This window comes from Melospiza melodia, chromosome 2 (genome assembly GCF_035770615.1).
Source record: "Melospiza melodia melodia isolate bMelMel2 chromosome 2, bMelMel2.pri, whole genome shotgun sequence".
Lineage (NCBI taxonomy): Eukaryota > Metazoa > Chordata > Aves > Passeriformes > Passerellidae > Melospiza > Melospiza melodia.
In genome coordinates, this window is record NC_086195.1 from 83,789,055 (window position 1) to 83,814,134 (window position 25,080).

At 45.3% G+C, this 25,080-nt stretch overlaps 1 long non-coding RNA gene across 5 annotated transcripts in view; it reads left to right on the forward strand.

The window, feature by feature from the left end:
• The window catches only part of LOC134414482 (uncharacterized), a 73,411-nt gene that overhangs the window by 15,199 nt on the left and 33,132 nt on the right, over positions 1-25,080 (forward strand). For all 5 annotated transcript variants that reach the window (XR_010026750.1, XR_010026748.1, XR_010026747.1 and 2 more), the window contains exon 2: positions 14,469-14,536. This is a non-coding gene — a long non-coding RNA (uncharacterized LOC134414482). The remainder of the gene's footprint in view (positions 1-14,468; positions 14,537-25,080) is intronic.

Consider the following 25,080-nt stretch of genomic DNA (forward strand, 5'->3'; position numbering starts at 1 on the left):
GCATTCCCTGGAGAGGCTGAGCTGTAATGTGCAGAGACAATGTGGGCAGCTCTGGATGAGCAGAGGACATGTGGATCTCAGTGTGCTGCAGACAGCTGTGGCTCTGCTATGGCACGGTGGAAGGCCAGACATATACTTAAGGCATTTCCTGCCTCACCATTGTCTGCTCAGAGCACGATACACACTTTCTATATGTCCAGAAGACCTCAGATAAAAGCAGTCACATCTGCAGGAGAGGGGGATTTGAACCCTATACCCAGGAGCCCATGTTCAGGACCTGTATGGAAGTACTCTGTGGTCACTGCCATATCAGTGGAAAGGATCATCACACTGCCTGGCACCCCATGATGCTGAAGAGGAGACAGTGCTGAGGATCTGTGCAAATGCACCCATCCCAGGCCTGAGCTGCTTTGTGCTGGAGATCCTGTCACTTCACTGAAGTGGTGCACAGGAGAAGGAGCATGATGGAGGGTGGATTCAGCTAAACATGGGAAGGAACAGCCTGGGCTATGAAGGGAAGTGGGTATATCTTAAATGGGTTTGTTGTTGACAGGACAATCTGCAGCCCCAGAGTCAGGGCCTTATGGTAGAAATCCAGAGCCATGTGCCCTTCTGCAGTACACCCTTTGTTGCTGGATGAGCATCCACAGACAAAGCACATATTGCAGCAAGGCTTGCAAGAAAGCAGGTATAATCCATTGTCATATTGCTAGGTGACAAGAAAATAAATGCTTTTATGCCTACCAAGATGTGACTAGCTTTGTCAGTTATGTAACCCACTTGTTCATGCTGTTGTCAGGATCAAAAGATCTTACAGAGCTTCTTGGCCTTCAGAAACCCTAAAGATCTGGGCTACATTGCATTAACATGATGCATACTATAGAAGGATTAGGACATCCTCAATAAACTCTTCTTGTGGCCATATATTTGCTTTTCTCAGGTGAGCTCAAATCTACAATACACATTGATTAAAAAAAATGCCAACTCTTACAAGTCTTTCAACTTTAAAGTTACATATTTAATAAACAATTCACCCAAATCATACCTTGTTTTATAGTAGAGATGTGAAAGGGGATCAGATGTATGAAGTGTCAGGTCAAGGCTAGTTTAAGACACACTTCAGACACCTAAAAAACACCAGTAGCATTTTGTACTCTTGTTGAGATCTCACCAAGCTACACCATCTCAAAGTATTCTGCAAACAAGCAGTTGTGCCTCTGCTGTAAGAGATATCAGTATTACTCCCATTACAGATAGGAAAAGTTAAAACAAAAGGGACATGGATTTGTCTCTTTTCGGTGGCAGAGCTGGGATCGGATTCACTTGTCCTGATTTTTTGCTCTAAGCACCAGCATTGTTTCTCAGGTGTTATCTCAGCCAAGCCTTCACTGATGAACAATGGGGCAGGAAGCAGAGTAAAGCCAAATAAGGCCAGTGTTCATCTTGAATTAGATCAATACTAATGGAACCTGAGTAGCTGCTTGGAAATTACTACAGGTTGACAACTCGATAATATGGGAAGAGAAAGACCTCTGCATTTTGGTGAGGAAAGAGGTCCTTGGGGAAAAACTCTTACAAACTGAAACCAGACTAACAGGTGAATTTTGGTATCTGTTCATCTGTTCTTTGTGGTGTAGCTGAGTTTGACAAATGTCATTACTTTCCTTGGTTTACAGTTATTTTATTTTGTACCTAGAAATCCCCACTACTCACAGTGAACTGTTGCCCACTAGATGCTCTGAACACACAGTTCATGGCCCCTGTGATCTTCCTGAGCATTGAAGATGCATTGAACCTGGTCAAGAACATGGCAGAGGCAAGGGGACTTGCCTCAAGGTACAGAATTGAGATGGCAAGAACATGGCAGAGGCAAGGGGACTTGCCTCAAGGTACAGAATTGAGATGGCACTGCATGAAACACAGCCATCGGCATCTCTGTAGACACTGATTCACTTTCAGAATTATAGGTTCCAGGGTATGGAATAGAGGGGGAAGAAACCCAAGGAGAGCCCTTCTCAGGCAGATGAAGCACTTTGAGTGCTGTTCTGGTGAGGAATGCTTTTTTATCTTCTGTCATGTGCATGAGCCACTTCCCTTGGAGCATTCCTCTCTGCCGTTGTTCTCATCTCTACTGTCCCCACTCCTAGGCAGATGCTGATGCTGTCTGGACATGCCTTGTGGAAATGAGCTTCTCTATGGGATGGAGGACTGCACGCTTTGGAGAAAAGGAGGGCCAGGATTACTGCTCCCAGAAGAACTGAAATAGCTATTTACCCACAGCAAGAAAATGTTATTTTGGGGGCAAAAGGGAGCTGTAATGTTTTCCTGTTACAGTAGTTGGCAGCATTTCTCTATAGCCCAAACAGTTCTTTCTTTACTCTTTGCTGTAAGTTTATTAGAAGGAGAGACATATATGAGCAATTCTGTAATTCAAACAATATACTGACAGTAAGACAGGTTTAAACCCTGGGAGACTATGGAGATGGAGTGAAGGAATAGCAGAGTGGAACCCTGAACCAAGAGCCTGAGCTGAGAGGATACTGGTGGCTATGTGCAGAGAAATGTTGCATGCACAGTGATTTTCAAAGCATAGACTATTTGGAATAAAGTAAGGACATCTCTTGCAGTTTTTTTCCTGGGTTCATTCAGATGTTTCAATTTACTAGATTGGAGTGGTGGCATGGGGAAATGTGAACCAAATTAGTTAGCTAAGACAACTGCATTTTGAGGCTGAGGTAGCTGAATGAGCTGATCTAAAACAGGAGGAGCATTTCATGGAAATACTGAAGTAAGCTGCGTAGCAACTTGCCTTTCCTACAGAACAGATTATAAGCCATCCAATGACCCTGGTTTTCCTCTTCCATTAACATCTTAAACCTCTTTTGCTTCAGGGGAAGGTTAATGGAGAGGCTGCAGTGGCTTAATCCAGGCAGAACTTGTCTTACTCTGTAGCTTCATCTTACAGGGGTCACACAAACCTGACAGACAAGCGAAGAATGAGTTCTCCCTTCAGGGAATGCTGAGGGGCCTCTAGTTCAGCTGGTTGCCAGTGTTTGCCCATTTTGCCTAGTCAGTGTGAGCACTAGGTCCTTTTCTGCACAGTTCCCCACACAGCTGCAGCACTGACTTTTCACCAGACACTCTTCCCCCAGGTCAGGCACCTACCAAATACACTCTCCCATCAGCAGCGTGCCATAACCAAGAAAGAAAGACACTTGATTTTGGACAACATTTTGTTCTTTGGAGACAGTGTTGACCATGATGTGGCAGATTCAGCCAGGTATAAGCTGCTGCTGTAGCTATAGCCATGGTGCAGCAGGTGTTAAATCTAGTGCATGGGTTGCACTGAACACATTTGCAGCTTGGGTGCATAGCTGGATGGTAAAACTGTAAACACCTCAGGCCTAAATACCACAGGAAAACCCCACACTTGCACATATATCAGATGTGTTTTCCTCATGGCACCACTCTTTAACAGATGGTTTTTAAAGCCCTTTTCTCTGTGTTCAAAGGAGCAGAGGAATGTTTGCATCCGTCCCATGGTAAGGCAGTGGCCTGCCCTGCCTTCCTCCCGCGGGCATTTGGGGTGGTTTGTGGGCACTGCAGAAGCTGTGTGGTTTGGTGCACAGCCCTCTGACTCCTGGGGGCTCAGCCCCACAGTGGCAGAAAGGCCAGACTTGCACTTTCCAGCTCGGCAACCCTGGCCATCTCCTTGTGCCAGCTCCAGTGTCCACCCAAGCAGTCAGCCAATTCAGCAAACTGAGCCAACTGAAAATTAACCCTACCAAAAGAGAAAAACACCAGAAGGGGAGGATTGCACTGAGACCAATCAGCCCCTGGCACCACAGACCCTACAGCCAAAGGAGCACAAGAGTCAGCAGAGGGGGAGAGCTGCCTTTTGGCTGGAGCCCAGCTGTAGGTCAGCTTAGGCCAGTTGTGAAACCGCACAGCCCCTGCGCTGCCCAGAGAGCGGGTGTGCTCACCAAGAAACCTCTCTGTGGAGAGCTTCACTGCCAGTGTTTGTGTTAGGGAGCCTGGAACGTCCCTCGTGGATCCAGCCACTTCCGTGATTCATGTCTGAGGCCTTGAAGATTTAATGGCTATTTTCCCAAGCAAGAAAAGTGCAGATTCTCACTGCACGTGCACTGTGAGTGCCCTTTGAGGGTGACTTTGTGTCATCCCACTAGAGGAAGTGCCTCAGGGCAGAGCTGGGTCTTGTTCTTTTGCAAAGTGGGAGGCATAAATAGTTAATAGAAGAACAAAAGAGGACAGCTCTGCCAGGGTATACACCAGGGAAAGTGAGAGCACAAATTAACCTTATGGCTTGCCTTTTGAAGAACCACACAAAGTTTTGGATGTTTTTACAGTAGAGTAGCAGCAGTGATGGTGTGAGGCTATAACCATGACAGAATTTATAGAAAGAGATTAGGTCTACCAGCTGACCATGTTGTAGTAAGCAGACACATAAGCTCTTCTTCAGGCCTGTTTTAGATTTGAAGAACTTATGTCTCTGAAAGCATGTTTTGCCTAGGTTGGTCTAACAAACATCTTTTCAACCGGTCCTGCCCCACTGCTGATTTAAGGGCACTCCTCTGGCAAAAGTTTCAGCTGGAAATTTAATTCTCAGTCTTGAAACATTAACTCATAGATCTACATTGTTAAAGGCACATCAGAGGCAGGAGTGCGGTGCACCCAGTTACACACTGAATTAATTCTTCTGCCTTCCCTCCCCCCTGCCAGGCACCACCACACGCCATCTAGTGAAGTAACAAAGAACGCTGCCAGACATACTGTGCACATGTAGGCTACATTTATCGTATTAAACCATGAAACGATGCCTACTGGAGAGAGCAGGCTCGTTTTTTCAAACTCCAGTTATTTGTTTTAAGGTAGCTACCCTAAGGAAAGGGCCCTTCCCAGCCTTTGCTGTTACATAGACTGGGGCACTTATCATCACTACTGCGATGGGATTGATATGAGCAGAAGACAAAATTTACACCAAAATTGCTTGATTCATACTCAGTAAGCGTGAAGATGCCTGTAAGGTATCTGTTGCCTGAAATACTTCCTGGCTCAAAGGCAGTAGCTGTTTCAAAACTAACTTTACCACGGTGAAACTGCAGCCCGGAGTGAGCTGCGCTCCTTGGCCCTTGAAAGCCACATTCCTGCCGCTGGCGTGGCTGCAGCCTGCGCTGCGGAGCTGCGGATCCCTGCGTCCTTCCTGCTTGGGGCTGTCGTGCTGTAGCAGCAGCCAGAGTACAGGAAGCAATGCCGAGCACACACCCTCCCTTTGTGCTTTAGGAACCTTCCAAAGGCAGCAAACACTTGTCCTTTGTCAGCGAATAAAGCACAGAGCGTAAGGCACAGAAGATTTATAGGTGTGCTGTCCCGGCACTGCGTGCTTGGATTTACCCTCACTCAGATCCCATTTACTTTAATAGGGATGTTGCTGCTAAAACCCGGCACGATGTTTAAAATATTTACCCCATAGAGAGCAGATAATCTGGGAAGTAACAAGGTGTCATTTCCTACCAAATGTGCTCTCTGACTATAACCACATGTTAATGGTACTATTTAGGGGCATGCTAGAGCAAGGAGCCAATTCACCACTTACCAGCACAGTTAAGCTGCGCCGCCATGTGAACTAGGAGGGTTCTGTTTGCTGTCATGCTGATATTTGTCAGATAGGAAAAAGAAAAAAAATTATAATACCAAAGCTGGAACATCAGGCTTCCTTGTGTGTGGCTTGCTTTCATTATTATTCTTTTAATCCTCAGGACAAAATAATTTTTTTCTTGCAGTCCAACTCTGAAGTTTATTAGATTTCTACGAGTGAAATCACACACACGTGACCACCACAGATGACATGGTGGTCCTAGAGATCATGTTAAGCATGGCAGAAGGATGCTTAACATCAGGAATTCTGCCTCCCTTTTTAAGAATATCAAAATGCTGCCTAGCCTTTCATTTTGCCATGATTTTGCCCATTCTGGTGTTGACATCAGCAGATTTTACTCTGTCATTTGCAACATGAAGCAAAGACAGCAGCTGAGTTCTCCCATCACTTCACCTACCCCTTGCTCAGTTCTGAATGGAGGCACATCAGCACAGCACAGCTCAAAACCTCTGAAGAAGCCATAAAACCCAACAGCCCCTATGAAACTGTAGCCTTTCTCCTGCCCAGACTAAAGTGGTGCTTGATTGACTCTCCTTGTCAGTGGACAAGGAGACTTGTTATGAGATGTATTAATGAGTGTGTTGGGAGGGATTAACCACAGTCCCTCACCTTGAAATTGCTTCAGCTTGATTTCTTATGGAAATGAGGGCAGCTGTATACATATATCTCAGTCTCTGCTTTTCTGCATATCTGCCCTTCCCCCAGCAATTTCTGAATTCTTTGACCAATGTCAGCAATCTGTAATAGAGGAGTAGCAGTCTTAAAGATAATTAAGTTGCTAAATGTTCATTAAAGCTGGCCATGAACTACAGGAGAAAGGACTTATTGTCATTTAAAATAACAATGTGGCTCAAAACTAACTTGTCCCAAAGAATCCTTGCTGGGGAGGATATTATGCGAACCCTTTTTTCCCTCCCTACACATGTGCTTAGTACAGCAGAATCCAGCCCTAAAAACTGCAGTTTCTTTATAAATGATTTCTAAGGTGGAATCCCAGATATTATTGCATAGATAATTAACCATCAAACACTAATGAATTCCTTTAAATATGGTGCAAGGCCCCACAGAGGGTGTGCTGTAACGTGCTGCCAAATGAAGCAGTCTATTCAAAACTGTAATGGGATCACTAGTAGAGTTGCCCAAAACTCTAGAAATAATCTAATGGGATTAGAAAAGTTCCCTTTGATGAGGGCTATGTGGTAACATCCAAACGGTTTTCACCAGGTGCTCGCGTGGAGCTTGTTGGGCATGTTGAGCTTGTGCACATGTTGCTGTTCACCCATTTTGTACTCTAACCCCATCCATTTTGTGCATGCTGGCATGGCAGCAGCAGCAGCATCTCTGTCTCAGGCAGTTTGCAGGGAGGAATCACCTCACTCTGCAGCCCTGCCCCACAAATATAAGAGAGCAGAGTCTCGGAGCACAGATTGAGCAAAGAGCTGACATTGGGAGCCCAAAGCCCCTTGTGCTGTGACACAGAGAAGGGCTGGGAGTGACAGACGTTCCCTGCTCATCCCCGAGCCCAGAGCTACCACTTGAAACAGATGTCTGTGTGAAAAAGGCCTCACACCTGCCAAACCACCAGCCTCAAGCTTCCTTCCTTGTTTCTTCAGGCCTCAGAATAATAACAGCATTTGTGCAATATGTACTGCGGCCTGTGGTTTTCCCTTGTCCCTGTACACATGCTATTGAACCTCCCCGGAGCAAAAATCAGACAGCAAAGCCTTACAAGATGGCAGAAAAGAGGTGAACAGTGAAGCAATGCGTACTCTGCTCAGCTGGGTTCACTTTTCAACACCAATAAAAAAGGAGGAAAAGCGTGGGTCAGTGTTGCAAACCTTGCTGGAGTGGCATTTGAATCTGATAAATACTACAAGCACCTCATTTGCACATTGACTGCAGAGCACTAAACTAGGAAAACAATCCGTTAACAGCAAAGTCATCTTGAATCGGAAACTTTCAAGATTTCATTTTTAACTGCGGTGAGAATTAAGCGTTTATTGCTGCTTTGCTTTTGGTTCCTGTTTTTGCTAGCATTGAGAAATGAGGTGCCTTAGGAAGCCGCATGGTATGTAACAGGCAGGAGCAGCCTGTATACAAAGGAAGGAAGATGATGTGGCAGAACATTGTTGAGGAAAGATCCTGTTTGTACAGGGAGCTGCAGAATAGTAAACCAGAACAGAGCAGGGATGCAGAATTGAAAGGAAATCGACCCAAAATGATCCTGAATCCTGTTTGTGTGCAAGAGCCCACTAGAGCCACCAATAAAATTTAAAAATCAGGCTTGTCTTTTCTCTGATTTCTTATTCTGCAGTGGAGCAGAGAAGAGAGAAGAAGAGAGGGTAGACATGCTAGCTTGAATTCCCTTGCCAGTCTTTCTTCCCAGTGCAGTCCTGCAGCAGTGACTGCAGCAGCACTCAGGTTTGCTTTAAAACTGCTAGAGCTGACCAAAAGTTTCTCAAAAGTCATTCCTAGCTGTGTTTTATCCCAGGGACACTTATTTCAGGAAGAATTTCTGAAAACATCCTGACTACCTTTCTGATTTTTTGAGATATATTAAAAAAAAACATCTCTTAGGGCTTGGTTTTGGTTGTTTTGTTTTTTTTTTTTAAACAATTAACTGATTCAATGAGCTTCAGTTCCTGATAAATATTTGCCTATTCTGCAGATGCTGTATGTGTAGCAGAGGGAAGTGACTTCCCTGCAATATATGCCCATTTCAGGTCACATACTCTTTTGTTAGCCCTTTTAAAGAACAGCCACTTAAGGTCATTACATTCTCTAAATAAGTCTCTAATATGATTTTCAATAAACTTATCTCCTCAAAGTCATATCAAACATCTTGATAACATCTTGTTATCCCTGCAACAGGAGGATTAGCCTGTGAGTAATCTGGGTGGTGCTGCAGCAAGTGTTTGGGTTTTTTTAATTGCTTCAAGTGGTTTATGGTCAAATTTAGAGACCAATACATGCAAATCCTGCATCCAAACCTGAGCATTTGTAGTTACTTTTTTGCTTGTATGTAACCTTCTTGCTTTGGTGTGAGCAACTTTGATCTTTGATACACTGACCAGCTTCCTGCAGTAGGCGGAAAAGACATTCTTAACTCTGTCTGCAAGCTGCCTCAAGAGTTTATCCAAATTGCTGACTCCTAAAATTCAGGCGAGCAGTGCCACAGCACATACTATAAATGACCTTTTTATCCTGGCCTGCTGGCTGTAAACAAGCTTTATACAAACATAGGCAAGGAAAGCACCATGCTAAGGTGTTTTTTGATTTCTTTGTGTTGTTGATATGGTAGTTGGGGTGGGCCCTGCTGAAGTCCCCTATAAAAAAATGCAGTGCATGAAAATGCCTCCCCCATGAAATTTGAAATAATCTTAATTGTAACATGCCAGAGATATTCTAGCACATATCAGAGGTGTCCTGGACCCGAGCAAAGAATGACATGATTCTTATCCCAAGGCACACAAAATGCAGTCAGCCAGTGCTGAGTGGGGAGTGAATCACTGATTCAATGAGCTTCAGTTCCTGATAACATGTCTGGGAGAGAAGTAACTGGTCAAGGAGTTTTTCTAGGCATTGAGAGCCTAGAAAGCCTGTTTCCTCAGGAAATTTCCAGGAGGAATTTGCGTGGTTTGTGCCTTTCTATGGGTGATGAATGATGTCACTGGATAATTTTGGTCATTCTAATGGCAGTGCAATATGGGTGGGGCAAAGGGAAAGCAAAGGGGGCTAAAATTCCTCCCTTGTTTTAGATATGTCATGTGCTCCTCACAATGTGGCTGGCACCTCTCACTCCCTGTGCTGATGGGGTGAGGCAAAGTGACACAGGAGCCAGCCAGAGCTCTTGTGCATAGCTGCAGCAAGGTGGGGCAGTGCCATGGACTCCATCAGCTCTCCCTGCCAGGCATGGCGAGGTGCTGTATGGCTGGGAGATCCCCAGACACAGTGAAGTGCCACGTGGCCAGGGGATCTCAGGCCTGGAGGGCTTGTGGGCAAGTATGGGCTCCAGGCAGCAAGTCCTGCCTTCCCATGTGGCCCAAATATGAAGTCAGGCATTTGTCTGGTATATATATATGTATATATCCGAGTGATCCCTCCTAGAGGTCCCATCCCATGCTGGGGACACATGGGATGTATGCCTCCCCAGCATGCACACTGTCGCTTTCAAAACTGGCAGTGAATGACCTAACTCTCTGTGAGGCAGCAGCAGTGATGCAAGTTTTAAATTAAGAAAAAAAAAAAAAAGCCCCAGCACACTTCCCAGTCCTTATGTTCTGATGTCTGAGTATGCCATGTGGCATCCCAGGTGGGATGGGAGCTGTGGATGTGTACTTCAGGTAGCCATCAGCACCAAGGTATGTATCTGCAGGATGTGGGTATGGGAAGTGCCTGCCCAGGTCTGCTTCTGCTGCTTCAGTGTTGAGTAAGCATACTAAAAACTTCATTGTGGTAAGGAATGTCCTCTCTTCTCACCGTTTTGGTACATTTGTGCAGCCTCTCTGGGTTTATATGCTGCATGTCTGAAAAGGAAACAGGAAGGAGCTGCAAGTGGAAATTTCAAGCTGTCAGCAACAGAGCAAACCCCAACCAACTTCCTATAGCCTAGGTGTAAAACTCAGGCTGTGCACTTCACCTTCAAATGACAGAAGATGCTGAATTTTACACAGAGTCTTCTGAGATCAGCAAGGGCTGAAGATTTAAAAAATGGCTTTGTCTTGGTTGTATCTGCCCCAGGAGAGGGCCCAGGTTCCAGCCCCCCTTGGCACAGCTCTGCCTGTTGCCTGTGAGCCCTCTCTGAGATGTTTTTCCTTAGGCTGGGCCACCCTATTTTGTTTGGAGGTGGCTGTGGGAGAGGAGCTTGCCGTGTATAAAAGCTCTGCTGCGCCACTTGATGATGGGGGAGAGAACACTCCTTGGTCTGTTTTGCTCACAACATAAATCACAGTGTCACATTTGTCTTTGGCTTCACCAGAATTGTACCAGAGAGTTTTAGCCCATAGCTGTATAATGCATGTCCAGCTGCCATGAAAATGCATGTGAATAGAACAGGAGAAAAGATCTATGATATGAGAGCCTAATACCTGTATTGTCAAATATTTCTGTGTGTACACCATCACCCAATCCAGAACTGGTCACAAACTGTGCATGGAAGAGTACAGAATTTATTCTGATCTCCAGTTAATCAGTTTCTCACCCAAGGACTGATGAGTGTGTGACCTTTTTCTAGGAAAGAGTCACTCCCACCAGCTATAAAATTTCACAAATCCACAAAACAAACAAGTTGCCATTCTGCAAAACCCTCATACCTATGGAATCCTCATTTCCTGCGAGGTGTGGATTTCAGGTGAGCAGTGTTGGATTCTTGGATTACTTTGCTAGGAAGGAGCATACCCAATACATCTGTATCTCTAAGTTGATATGAATCCAACAAAAAAAAATTAGCAGTGAAATTGTGCAAGTTTTGCAAACTTACAGTGTCCCACATAGGTGGTTGTTGGGCTGGTCTGCTTTCATACAGGTAAGGGCTTCCTTCTATGTAAGCGTGAGGATGAGTGAAAATGTGATTGTCCCATAGTACTGACAGATTAAAAACATGATTTTCTAGAGCTGTGAACTCTAGACTTGGTAGAATGGACAGAAAGAGGATAATTTTCCTGGAAAAGACTGGGTAGCTGAATAGGGATTCTTTTAAATAGGATGAAAGTAAGAGAGCAAGGGGTGTGGATCATCAGTGCTTCGCATTTGGAAAAAAGAGCGTGAGGATTTTCAGTCCATGGAGAGATGAATGGAGACAGAAAGCAAGTCCAGAATATGTGAAGGTAGAATCTTCATAAGGCCTTGCTGCAGGGCTGGTTTTATGTGCTAGTGATTCGGGGAACTGGTAAAACTGGACAGGGATATTAAAGGCTATAATCCCAATTCATCATTTATAGCCTGCTCGTGTCCAGGCAGACATGGCCATCCCAGCCTTCTCAGATCCAGTGAACTGCTGCATTTCACAATCATGGAAAGGGCTTCCCAGCTGCACGATCTGAGCGTTTTGAAGTGACACATGGTGCATTATATTAACTTGGTTCAGACAACCAGCTTTAAACATCTGAATCTGATTTCTTGATGCTAATTCTTCTTGCTCAATCTTTATTTCAGCTGTGTGGAATTCTCAGACCTTTTTGACCCTGACTTATCATTTCCTGATGTTTTATTGCTAAGTCATTGAGGTTTCAGGGAGGCTGATGTTTCTAAAATGTGCACACCTTTGATTGTATGCATGGCTGGCGTGTCAGAGCAAACTTTTCATATTCTCTGTATATATCACTGTCTGCAGTGCTGTGTGCTCTGCAGTTGCACCATTTGGTGTGCTTATCTGCATGCCCCATTAGTGCAGTCCTCCTTAAAATGTGGTTGTTATTTAAGGCTTTTCAAAAGCTCAGCCTCTGCACAGTACAAAATTTGATCTGAGCCTACGTCCGCTCTTGTCACTCAAGTACAGGTTCCATCTGTTCCCCTTTTCCTCTCCCGTTGCTGCTTGCCACATCCAGACCACATGCTGCTTATACATTGTACAATAGACATTTCTGCACACACACTTCTGAAAATGTGGCTCTTAGTGCTTTATTGTTCACATGTGTCTTGTTGCTTAAGGCAAGTTTTATCAGTAACAATTTTGTTGTTTACTGACACATAGAATAAAATGGGTACTGTTAAAATGTGACTTGAGGAGAGTAAAAAGACCTTTGATACACCAATTACACAATTTCTGCCAGCTTTCTGATCACTCTCCCCTGCCACCACTTCCCCAAATTCAGTAGTTACCCAAGAATAAAGCAAGATCCTAACATCACTCACGGTAAGGGCCACTCCACTCTGCATGAGGCTGCTCCATGTTGGTAAAAATTCACCAGCACCTCCCCTGCTTCTGTGTCTGGTGAGGAGAAAAGATGGGACCTTCTAGCACTCCTTTCCAGCAAGGCAGCTCTGGCTTCTGCTTTAGATCTCTTTTACAGGTCCCCCATGGTACCTTGAAAAATGGCTACATTCTTCCTTTTGGGGAAAAAAAATTCCCTATAGGAACTAGTTCCAGAAGAGAAATCAGTGCTAGGAAAGCCTATGAAGACACTTCTTTTGCAGGAGTTGAGCTGAGCTCTAGCAGCTCCCCCAGTGTGCAGACTGGAGCAGACCCAGAGGTATGCAATGACAAGGGAATTAACACAGGCAGATTCCCTGGGAGCCTTCTCAGGCCTTTCCCATCACACCTCACTCCAGACATGTGGTGAGACTGGAGTATCTGCAAACAGATCACAATGGGTGTAACTCCCAGTAATGTTCCTGGGTGTCTGCAGCAGGGATGGCACACAGCCCAATACACTGGATTATTGCCACCCAGGGATTTCCCACACCAGGAAAATCCCCAACTGCCCAAAACCTCCAGTTTCCCACCTGGAGAAACCCAAGATGTGCCCATGGCAATGATAATTTCTCCTACTGGGGAAGACCACAAATGGTAGGAATAGAGCAGTTTCTATCCGATGAAAGCTCCCCTGCCAAAGACAGCGTGTGCTTCTGACACAGACACAGTCCCCTATGAGCAGCCACACATCTCCCTTGCATCCTGCACGTGCAACCAGAGGCTGAAAAACCACCTCAGGACAGGATCATAAAGAGCCTTTTCTGGCCATGGACTACAGCCATGGCTCATAGGGTGTCTCATGGCTACTGTTCCACCCTGTGGCTCCCATCCCACCCAGTCCTCTCTGCAGATCAGCAGAAGCAGTGAGGAGACCCGAGGTCTCTTTTTCCCTCAGAGGGGGTGGGTAGGAAGAGCCAACTTTTGTTTGCACCAAAATTCTCATCATTTTCAGATACAATTCACTGAATATTCTGTGTACCGCCCTGTACCAAATTTGAGGTCATCCATTGGAGGGGAAGCATGAAGGATACAAAAGAAGAGAATGGAGCAAGGATACAAAAGAAGAGAATGGAGCAAAGCTCTTGGCAAACTGTAGTAAATTGGAAAGGAGGCAGGTAGGAACAAAAATGAAGCAAGTGCTTAAAAGAGTTATTCAGGAGAAACAAGGGCTTTAAGTGACATTTGAGTACGGGAAAGAAATCAGTATCCGTGGTTTCCACTGGTGTTCGGAGTGCTAAAAGCAGAAGTGGTTGCTGAAGTCTAAACAGGAATGTGAGGCTGAGCTCTCAGCTTCCTCCCAAATTGTATGATTTACAGGCTCACTTGATTTACAGGCTCACATGCAGAAGAGGCCTTATTTTATAGAATTTCAGGCCTTTTTGAAACAAATTGCTTTGTGAGCAGTGGAACTAGTAGCTCGTGGTGTCCTGAGGGTCTCTGACCACTGCTTCATATTTACCTCCCTTCTCTCCTCTCCTCCTAAAATAAAATGGCTGCAATGAGCTCCACTCTTCCCTCATTATATGCTCCAAGACCCTTTCCTGGGCTGCAGTCAGGTCCATATATGCTGGCTGATCAGCTAATGCATACATGGCCAGCCAGCATGCACATAGCCAGGTGACTGCTGGCTGCATTTCTTTAGCCGAGGTCCCTGCCCCTCACACTGCAATCAGTTTGCACAAAATTTGGAGAGGAAATCAGTAGCTGTTGAAATTTCTACCTTTCAGTCCTGTGTGAAATCAGGTGCAAATTATTGATGGAGCTGGACAGACAGATGGAATCTGAGCTAAAAAGCTTCTGCTGTATTGGCTTTGGATGTACATATTAGTCCAGGTTCTGGAATTCATTTCTCTCTCTCTTTCTCTCTCTCTTTTCCAGCTATTTTTAACCTGGATGTGTTCTGTGATATGTTTCCCACACAGCACAGAAACTGGCACAGCTGAAGGGTGAGTGAGTGGTGGGAGAGGGGAAATCAGGGGATGCTTATGTTGGTGCTGCTGCTGAAAGAAGTGCTCATCAAATGATAGCCTCTCAGATCTGTGTAATGTGGAGTCCCACACCTCCCCACAGAAAAATTGTTACTCTAAATATATTCACAGTCTTAAAGTGCTCAGATACAGGGCAAAAAGAGCTAGAGAAATTAAGGGGAACTCTAAAAATAACCAGCAGAAACAGCAGCCAGTTTTGAAATGTAATATTTTCTGTCATAGCTTAACATCTTCGTACTGCCCACATTCTTGTGTGTACATCTCAAGATATCCCTTGCAGAGGATCTCATAAGGAAAATTCTGTTTGTGGCAGCTCAGTCTCTGCACAGAGTGCACATCAACTCAGAAACCCTTTATCTGACTTACTATGCATGCAAACCTCAAGCTTGAACAAACAGAGTTTTTGTATGGAAAAATATAGGAAAAAGCTTCTTGAGTATTACTTTACAAAATGAGACCTCTAAATGTGAAGGATTTCTTCAGTTAACTATAGATAATTATAATGTGTGAGATCTGCTTTTCCCCCCATGTTCTGTTTAACACTGTTTGTTAGACATGAAAGGAAAAGAGGATTAAAAGGGAGAGATGGTATTGTAAACAACCCTTCAGGGGAGGTGGGAAAACAACAGTAACTCTCTCAAACAGAACACAAAGATGCCCTTAGGAAAAGGTTTTCAGTGTCCTGCATTTGAAAGTTAATAAGTAAATTGATGTCAAATATTGCTTTAAGGACTGACATTGCCATCTTTAAGATCTCAAGCATGCACCACAACTGAGAAGAGACAAAGGGAATTTTTAATGGGCAATAAATTGATTAATATTTTTTGAAGCAAAGCTACAAGCAGGTTAGTTCTCATGGGATGTGAATTTGGTCTGTACTTCCTGGCACTGTGACTTTATTTTTTCATTGCTTTACACTGTCTTTTGATGAAGCACTGATTTTTCTTTTAAAAAGAAAAAAAAAAAAAAGAAGTGGTCTTAGTAAATAATCCTCCTTCAAGTTACAGTAAGTCCCTTGAGGAGTACAGAGTTGGCTGGTTTGGGGGTTGTGTAGGCACATGCCAGAACATCTGCCCACTATCCTGTTATGCCTTGCCTCACACCAAGCTCAGGTTGCTTGGTCATCTCTGCCCCTGCAGAGATGTTGCAAGACCACCTTGTACAGATGCCTCCTTCACCCAGAGCTACCTGCCAAGAATGTTTTAAGACCCTACTAATGTCTTCCCAACCTTTTACCCACCCAGGGATCCCAAAACCATACCACCTGTTCCCAGCTGCCTCTTACTTATCCTCACACCTCAGAAATGCACAGGCCACTTCACAAACCTTTCCTACTCCCCATTTCTCAAAAAACTCCTTTGCCATCACCACAACATTGAGACCCATCTGCTTACACTACCATAAGTTGCCAGCCCAAAAAAAAAAAAAAAAAAAAAAAAAAAAGAAGAGAGAATCAGCTCCTCAAGTTTAGACACACAGACACAAGGGAGCACATGCCCAGCCTTGAGGGAGTGCATCAATAACACGTCCACCCTTTTATCACTGCTGCTATCTGGCTCACTTAACCTATTCCCAAGGGTCAGACACTACCTTCCAGTACTTTCTCTGTGGATAAAAAACACTTAGTTTAACTTTTCTGCTCAGCTGCTATGTTCTAGCTCTTCCAGAGCAACTAAAACCCCAGTCTGTTCACACTTTCATGCCAGACCCTGCCTCTCAGAGCTAAAGGGTTGTACTGCTCCTTGAAAACCTCCCAGCACTCAGCTTCTCTCCAGGAGACATCCTGACCTGGTGCAGCATCTGCCCTCTCTGCAGGAGAGGTGCCTGTGCTCCAGCACGGATCACATGGCTCCCTTGTCTCTGCAAGCTCGAGTACTTCAGTACTTGGACAGAGAGACAGGCTTGGCTCCTCAGTGTCATCTGCCTCTCCTCTCAGGGCATTTTTCAATACATTCCCCATCTCCTCCCTCTCACTAGCTTCTGGGTTAGGTGCGGGCTCATCCCTATCTAAATGACAGGCTGCCAAACAGGCACATGAGCTTTCACTTGGCTTCCACCAGGGAATATAGCTTTGATCTGCTAAGAATGTAACTCTTAACAGTTCTCCTGCCCCATCAGAGATGACACCATGTGGGATCAGCTCGGCTGTGCTTTCTCTCTCCCCTTTGGAAGCCCCCACCAGCAAGGATGCAAGCTTTACACTATCCAAAAGCAAGATCCCACCTTTCATACACAGGTACATACTCAGACATACATACACTAGCTCAACTGCATCCTGTCCCATTTCTGAGCAATCAGAGCATGAAAGTAGGGAAGCAAGAGGTTACTGAGGTGCTCTATGTTTTTGTGAGAGAGAGACTGCTTGAACCAAGTGGCTGAGTTCTGTGTAGTCCCAGCTAACTGGCTCAAGGCTCTAGCCAAGCTTGTTGTGACCCTCTTTGGAAAAACTGGAGTTCAGCTTTCGTCTGGCTGATAAAGTTTGTATTGTAAAGAAACCAGAAATACAAGTCCTACTCAAGAGCTGTGCTGTGCCTCAGGCAAGAATATGAACACAGGCTTCTCCTTCCAAATTACAGTGGAAAAATCAGGTATTCTCAGAACAGCCCTGGCTGGCAAAGCCTTGCTTGCTGAGATACATGTAGTTTGTACATCTAAGGGCAATGATGCGAGACTGGAGACAGCTGGGGCAGGGAAACACAAACCCATTTGGATAAAGGGTTTCCCCATGGTGCAGAACCAAAGAGTTTCAGCATCATGTTTCTCCTAGGCACAAGTCAAACCATCTTGATGCCTCATTTGATTTGACTCACCAAGAACAGCATCATGTTCAGCACAAGGTGAAGCACAGAGTAATTGCATGGGCAGGTGTTTGCAGAGAAGCAGATGGGAAAGGTGTGTGCTCCAATACTATCATGGCAAGCATGGAAGGAAGAGTTTGAAGAGGGCTAGGAAAAAATCTCAAAATTCTCCTTACCATGCATGAGATCAATTGGTACAGCAAAGTTAAGTCTGGGTCTTTTCAGTGGGAGAAGGAAACCTCCCAGGCTGAAAACTGTGCTCCCATTCCTTGTCCTCATCCAATGCCCAGATTCATGTCAAGCATCAATATTGTGTGAAACACGAGCCCTAGTACACATCAATGTAAAAATCCTTGAATTCAAGCAAGTTCCATCACACTCCAGGGAATGTCCAGTTTCCAGCTTGTTTTCTGCTCCTTCTGTGCCTTGATTCATGCTAGACATGGATTTAGTCTTTTAAAAAAGACACTTGGATTGAACAAAACAGTCTTATTACTGAAAAACCTGTCCTGAAAAACCACACTCCAACATCCCTTTCCTCCCACTCCCTTGCTGCAAGGGCAATGCTGGGCATAAGTCATCGCTCCACATGCAGGTGTCAAATCAGAAAAGGAAAACCAAGCAAACTCCTGGGACTCCAGTTAGTGAACTGACTGGATCTGCACTGAGTGTAAAGCACAAGCTACACTCCAGAACTCACTGACACCTCCCTGAAATCCTGAGGATGCACAGTTGGAGACCCAAAGCCAGACCTATAATGTGCTGTAGAAAAATAACAGCTGCTGCGAGGTCCCAAGTCTTGCCATAGCAGGGACTCTTTGGCAGGTATTTCAGAGTCAACATATCTAGACCCCTAACATTATTCCATCCAGTACTGGTGTCTATTTTAACTTGGACAGTGCCCAATCTGCACAGTTAGTGTTTTCCACACAAAAATGCCTGGTTGGTAAACTTCCAAGAAGTTCTATTTTAGATTCAATGAAGAGTAGCAGCTTTCCATGAAACTTAACTTTGTTCTTTCTTCTTCTCTTTTTCCTCACCCCAAGATCCCTAAAAGACCCATAAATTTTCATTTGGAAATGCTACTGGGGTGCCTCATGGATGTCAGAGTTCATTTGTTCTGTCCTTCAGGCAGTGGGACAGTTTCATTAGAAGCCCTTTTGTACCTTGAAAAAATACCTGGGGGGGCAAGGAAGGTTACAGTGTCCCATCTTTACCTTCTCATTGAACTGCTTTTCCTGAAAAGAGTGCAGTAGAGGCTCTGCTGTTGACTTCTGAAAATTCACAATTTTTAGCACTGTGCTGCTTCTCCTGTGTTGTGTACGAATGTATGGTCACTCATCACCATGAGGATGAGGAGCAGAATCACAGCTGTGGAGATTCTCCATGGTCAGCAGAATATCAATCTGCTGATGTGCAATTGCCTCAGAGTGGGAGACACACACAAATCCTACTGGAAACCTCTTATTCTCCTGCATCCAGGTTCCCCTACTTCTGCATAAGAGCTGTTCCACAGCCTGGAAACCATGTCCTAAACAGCTGAAATTTGCAGGAGTATGCCATCTCCGTATCAGCTCCCACTTTGCAGTACATTTCTATACTTGTTTTGTCCCATTCTGTGTCTCCATAGCTCTCAGAAAGAACTGAGCTCCTTCCAAGTTGTAATGATCCTCACTTGTTCAGTCCCTCACAAACAGGAATCACTTTGGCCAAAAGCCAGGACTGCAAAAAGGGCCAGGCACATACACAGGCAGCTTAAAAGCACCTCAGCTTTGGGAAATCCTGCTGGGCTGTAAAAGCTGCCACAAACCCAAATCATATCAAGCAAGGCCTGTCTGATAATTCTTTGGCTCAATCCCCAAACTAGCTAAACTGCTTTTCCATACAAAGTATTTCCAGGTGGGTTATTAGGTCCTGTATCCCTTCCATGTTGTATTCTCTCATGGTTGAAAAAGACATTCCTTAGAACAAGCTATTTTTAAAAGAAAAGCAAATATTCTCCTTTATATTTCTGGCTCCTCTAAACCAGAAGGATATTTTGCAAGACACAAACTGTTCCCACTGAGTAGCACATGGGTCTTATCTGCCCACAGTGTCTGTGCCTGTGCAGGACTTTCAGCTGGGGATATAATTTACATTTTCACAAGGAGATTGATGCTGGTAGAAGTACCAGTGTGAAGAGTTATGCAAGTATGAAGGGTCATGCTTTGTTAAACCTAGTTTCCCTTCCTATATTTTTATAGCAGCATCACTACAGCCACATTTGAGTCTGTGCTGCTTTAATGGTGCCAGAGGAGTTAAAAGGAAAGAACTGAGCCAAGGGTGCCCCACAGCTGGTTCTGGCTGGGCTGTGTGAGTCGCAGTGTGAGGAGGAGGCAGAAGCCTGGCTCCACACAGCCCTCCCAGCTTCAGGTAGGCACACCTGGGCTGTTTTACATGTGTGCACACGAGATCCACCAGTAAAGCTTTGCTGAAATAGCTGCACCTATATAAACCCTTCATGGTGTAAGAGAGCAAAGCTTTGGGAGGGCTGGTTTGCTGCACTTGCTGTGGTGGATGGAGCAGGCATTGATCGACTTGCTGTGACTTTGGCCCATAGCAAAAATCTATGCCCAATGTGAACAGGATTGTTGGAAACCAACCACAAGTGTGAGACCTGTAGATCAGTAACTGGATACTGCATGACAGAAGTAGGTAAGGAAAAAACAGGGCTTTCATTTGAAAAATGTAAGGAAAAAAAATGGTTTGTTGGTTGATTTGAGTCTCTCGGGTTTTGGAAGGGAGGTGGAGACAGAACAGTACGAAACCCCGAGGTTTCTGTGAGTTAGAACAAACTGTTTCACTTTGAGACGCTTGCAGACACTTTGATCTGCACATGTGTCTTTAGAAAAAAAAAAAAATACCCCGCAGTGACCAACAAAATCTGGCCAGGCGGCGATCGCCGGGGTCTGACCGAGCTGCGGGTGAGAGGCCTGTCCCCAGGGCGGGCTGCCTGAGGCACACGGTGCCAGCCAGCATTTCTCTCTCAGCGCTGCAGGGAACAGGCACGTCTCGATGGGAGCCCTGTCAGCTGCGTGCCGCCTCGCCAGCGGCTGCTCCGGGCTGCAGGCAGGGCCGGAGCGGGCAGGGCCGGAGCAGGCAGGGCCGGAGCTCGGGCCGCAGCGCTGCAGGCAGGGCCGCGGCACCGCCGTGACTCAGGCTGCCCTGCACGGCCTTCCTCCCCGCGGCCTCCCCGGGCCGCGATGCTGACATCGCCCACTCTGGATACCGTCATCTTTTTCCAAAGACAGCGCTGCCAAGCGCTGCTGCCAGCGGCTCACGGCTGTGCCAGGCACTCGGCCAAAGCTCCTGCCCTTAGCCCAGGCAGCCCGGCTCGTCGATGAGTGCCAGTGAGACAGCGTGAGGGCTCCTCTGGGCTGCAGAACAAGCTGGGAGTCCTGGAAAAACTGCGGCATTACCGGCCTGGCAGAGCCTGGAGAGAGCCCCGTGCTCCTGCGGGAGAGCAAAACAAAGCAGGAGCTGTTGCAAACACTTTCTATTTCCTCCCAGTGAATAGTAGAAAGCCTCACCCACATTTCACTCCCCACTCCCACTTCATGTTAAAAAACAAACACACTCAAAAAAAAAAAAAAAAAAAAAAAAAAAAAAAAGGAAAAAAAGTCAACATTTGCTACTGCGTGTTGTCCTTGCTTCCATGTGACCCAGGCATGTGATTAAGTTGTTGATACTTGTTTTTTATAGGATCAAATTCATAGCTGCTGTAGAAGCCTGTGTAACTTGTCAGAGCAATTCTTTACCCTGGCAAGTTACACAAGCTGAGGAGCTTCTGTCGGCCACAGGGTATCCTGCCCATCTCAGCCTTCTCCCTGCACGTGTGGCTCCTTCTCTCCATCCCAGCAAAGCCACCAGTTGTATACATTTTTGGGAAAACAGGCAAAATCCCTCTTAGCTGCACAGCAGATCTTGGTGAGAGGCCCCCACCCCATGGCAAGTCAGTATTTTCTTCCAGCCTTTCTTTCTTCCTCTTGTAAGTGCTGCTTAAATACAAGAGAAGGATAAGACTCCACCAAAAAAAAAAAAAAAAAAAAATAAAAGGCCCAGCTTGCCAGCCCACGGCGCACTCTGTGTTTGGTTTCCGCTCGCAGCCTGCACAGCCCTGCCTGTGTGGATCTGTTGAGTCATGTTGCATGGCTGGATGGGATGGGGCTGTTTGCTTCCAGCCTGCTTTTTGTTCCCAGCTCTCCTGAACCATCAGATGTTACCTGTGCTAGGGAGCCACAGTGTTGCCATCAGGCCCCTTTCCCTCCTTGGCAGGCAGGAACTCTGTGGGACCAAGGGGTCATGCAGAGCCTGTGTAGGGAAAGCATGGGGACACCCTTTTCCTCAGGTGGTAGAAATAACCATGGCCCTGCTTGTGGTGTCTCCCTGTGACCAGTGTGCAATGCACTGGGCCACATCAGCCCAGCAGCCACTTCTTAGGTCTCAGTAGTTCCTGTAAATAATGGGGGAAGCCTCTGCATCTGTGACTGCCTTTGAGCAAGCCTCTGAGATACCTACACAAGGCTCTGCTGCTGGGGCTGGCCAGGGAGCAGGCCAGCACCTGATCTGAGGTGTCCTATTTATGAACCTGGAGTCCAGCCACAGGCCCATGATTACACAGAGGCACAAGTAGGAACCAGTGCTGCACTGTTGCTCCTCAGCACCCTGTCAGGGGAGCACTGGGGGTGTGAAATGCCTGTGTCTTTACCTCAGCTTTAATTCCTGAGTACCACAGAATCATGGGATGTGTCAGGCTGGAAGGGACCACAGTGGGGCTTCTGGTCCAACTCTCTGCTCAAGCAGGGCCATCCTAGAGCACATGGCACAGGATTGTGTTTAGACACCTCTCTGGGTGTATTGAGGCAGAAGACACAAGTGTCAACCTTAGAGATCTCCCCAGTTTGCCCCAAATCCATGTGTGCTTCTAACTGATGCAACACAGTCTTCTTGGGATTTGCTTTTAATTACAAATGAGTTTTTGTTCACAGTAGTAGGTACTACCTTTCCCTATTGGCTTTAACGGCTTGCAAAATTGCTCCTGCAGCAGTGGTGTCCCTTCCACTCTTTCTGCAAGGCTCACTGGTGTTAAATTGCTGTGGATGCTTCTACCTGCAGCCATCCATAAGCAATGGAGACACTGCACGTTTTTTGAAGCAGGAATCAGGTGTAACAGTCATATAATCTGCCCCAAACAGAAAAATATTCTATTTTTCTGTGGGTGTCTTGTTTCTGTCAAACATAAAGCCTGAAGGCAGCACTGGACACATGCTTGCTTTTCCCGTTTCCCAATGTTTCCCTTCTTCTGTACTTTGCCACTCTATCTTCCTTCTTGTTGGAAAGATAAATCTTTGGACATAATAATTTATCATCCCCTCTTGTCGTAATGCCTGGATTTGAATAAGAAAGTCACAATCTCTAAAACTCATTGCAAACTTTTTGAGTTGCCCCATTCTTTGGGAAAAAATTGTGATGTTGGAGTTCTTCTGTTTGAAAAAAATATTTGGAAACAGCACATTGCTTTTAATGGCAGTTTAGACTGTCAGATCCAGGAAATTTTAGGCTTTCTGTGCTGAAGTAAGAAATCATAAAATTGATAACTTTGTTTGGGTTAGAAAAGACCTTTAAAGATCATCTGGTCCACCCCCACTGCTGTGGGCAGGGACATTGTTCAACTGGATCATCCGACCTGTCTTTTAACACTTCCAGTGATGGACATCCACTTTTCTGGGCAAGCTGTGCCAGTGTTTGGATGTCAGTCAGCATACATCATATCCCCAAAATATATTTATTTATAGCTTTTTTAGTTTTTTGATTTTCTAGTCTTCTTGATCATGGCCTGTGTGAGCACCTAGTAGCTTCTCTAGGCTCTCTCCTGTGGCACGCTAGTCTGAAATTCCTTCTCTCCCAAAGAACTCAGGCAACTTGTGTCTGGTTTGCATCAGACCTCTTGTGTCTCTGACACAGGCTGAGGTCTCTGTGCATTACTGGTTTCTTTTTGCTGAACAGGAGCCTCTAAATTTTTAAAAACCTTTATTCCCATGGTTGGGGAATGTTCTCTTTTGTCAGATCACCAAACCATCAGCATGGAGATGCCAATTATCCATAGGTCCCTGAGCAATTAGTTGGATAGGGTTGAGTGTGTGGTACTCAGGAGCAGTCAGTATAAATTTTTTGTTTTTTTTCAGATCAGTATAGCTTGTTGTTTCTTGTTGAGAATTACTTTCTGATATTAGCAACCCCCTCTCTTCTCAGAACTCTCTTTTTTCCTTAGTGATGCCAGCAGGAAACCCATTTCTGATGGCAGATATTTATAGGAGTAATAGACCTTCAGTTTTCCAGATTTTAACTGAAATGTCTACTTTGCATTTCAAAAAAAGAGTCTGAAATACTCTGAGAAGGTCTGCCATTTTCTGAGAAACTCTATTAAAAATTAATTTTCAGTTCCTTCCTTTTCTGCCTGCCAATATTCTCTGGCAGGTGGGTGTTTTCTCTGGCCAGGAGGGGGGCTAATCCACATCTGTTTTCTTCTTTAGCCTGGCAAGGCCTATAGGGCAGAGATTGCTCTGGTACTTGTGCTGCTGCTGAGGGCAATACGCTGAAGGTCTTCACAAAAAACAGTTCAGCTGCTTTCATTCTCCCAAATCAACAGCTACTTGCAAAAACACAGAGGAGTATTTTTGCCAGTCTCAGATCTCTCTTATTTCCCCATGCAAAGTTACATAGACTTCTGTGCCAGGCAGGGGAGAAACATCAACTCTCCTCAGTGGTCATCACAATTAACTTGAAGCTGTGAGCCGGAGCTGCATTTCATGAGCCCAGAGCTTTCCCATGCAGGAGCTTTAACTTCAGTGATGGGTGGCACATTAGAGATGAGCTTCCAGGCTCCCAACAGCAAGTCTGTTGCAATAACTCTGTTGATCAAATAAAGTTTCTGTTCACAGCACAGAGCCAAAAACTGTTTTTGATTGCAGCCTTGAGGGGTATTTCTTGGCTCATAGTCAATGTTTTAAGCAATGTGCTGCTCTACAAGTCATTACCAATGTTTGAAATCTCTTCCTTCTTACTATTATCCTCAGAGATGTGGAATAAAGACTATTTACCTTTTCCTTATAGTTCATTATGATTATTAAGCCAGGTATGAGGACTTGTGCATGACAGTTGAATATAGAAGGCCTGTTCTGGCTGTGATATTATTTTCAGAAGAAGTGAGTATATTCAGAAATATGGCCAAGTTTTTCTTTTTTTCTTCTCCTAACTGTATTTGTGTACAGAGATTTCAGGATTTCACAATACCATGTTGTATATGCACTCTGTGCTGGAAGCAGTAATAACAAGGTTTCTCACTGCTACATTACCAAGACACTTAAACAAGCCTCTCATTAATAAACTGCTGCCTATACCATCAGATTCCAGTGCCTGGTCTCACCACTGCTCATTCTCTCAGCTGTCTTTCCACCCCTCCGCTGAATTTAAAGCTACTTTGGGTGCCCCACCTCCCCCTTTGGGTCCTACCAGCTCCTGTGAAACACATCCTGAGGCCATCTCAGAGAAGTGAGGAGTGAGCGAGGTCCCAGCATAGATGGGGAATGTGGGCACTTGCAGATGTGTCCCCACCACACCCACAGCAGCTGTTTCCAGCTGGAGCCACCATGTGCTGCTGTGCAG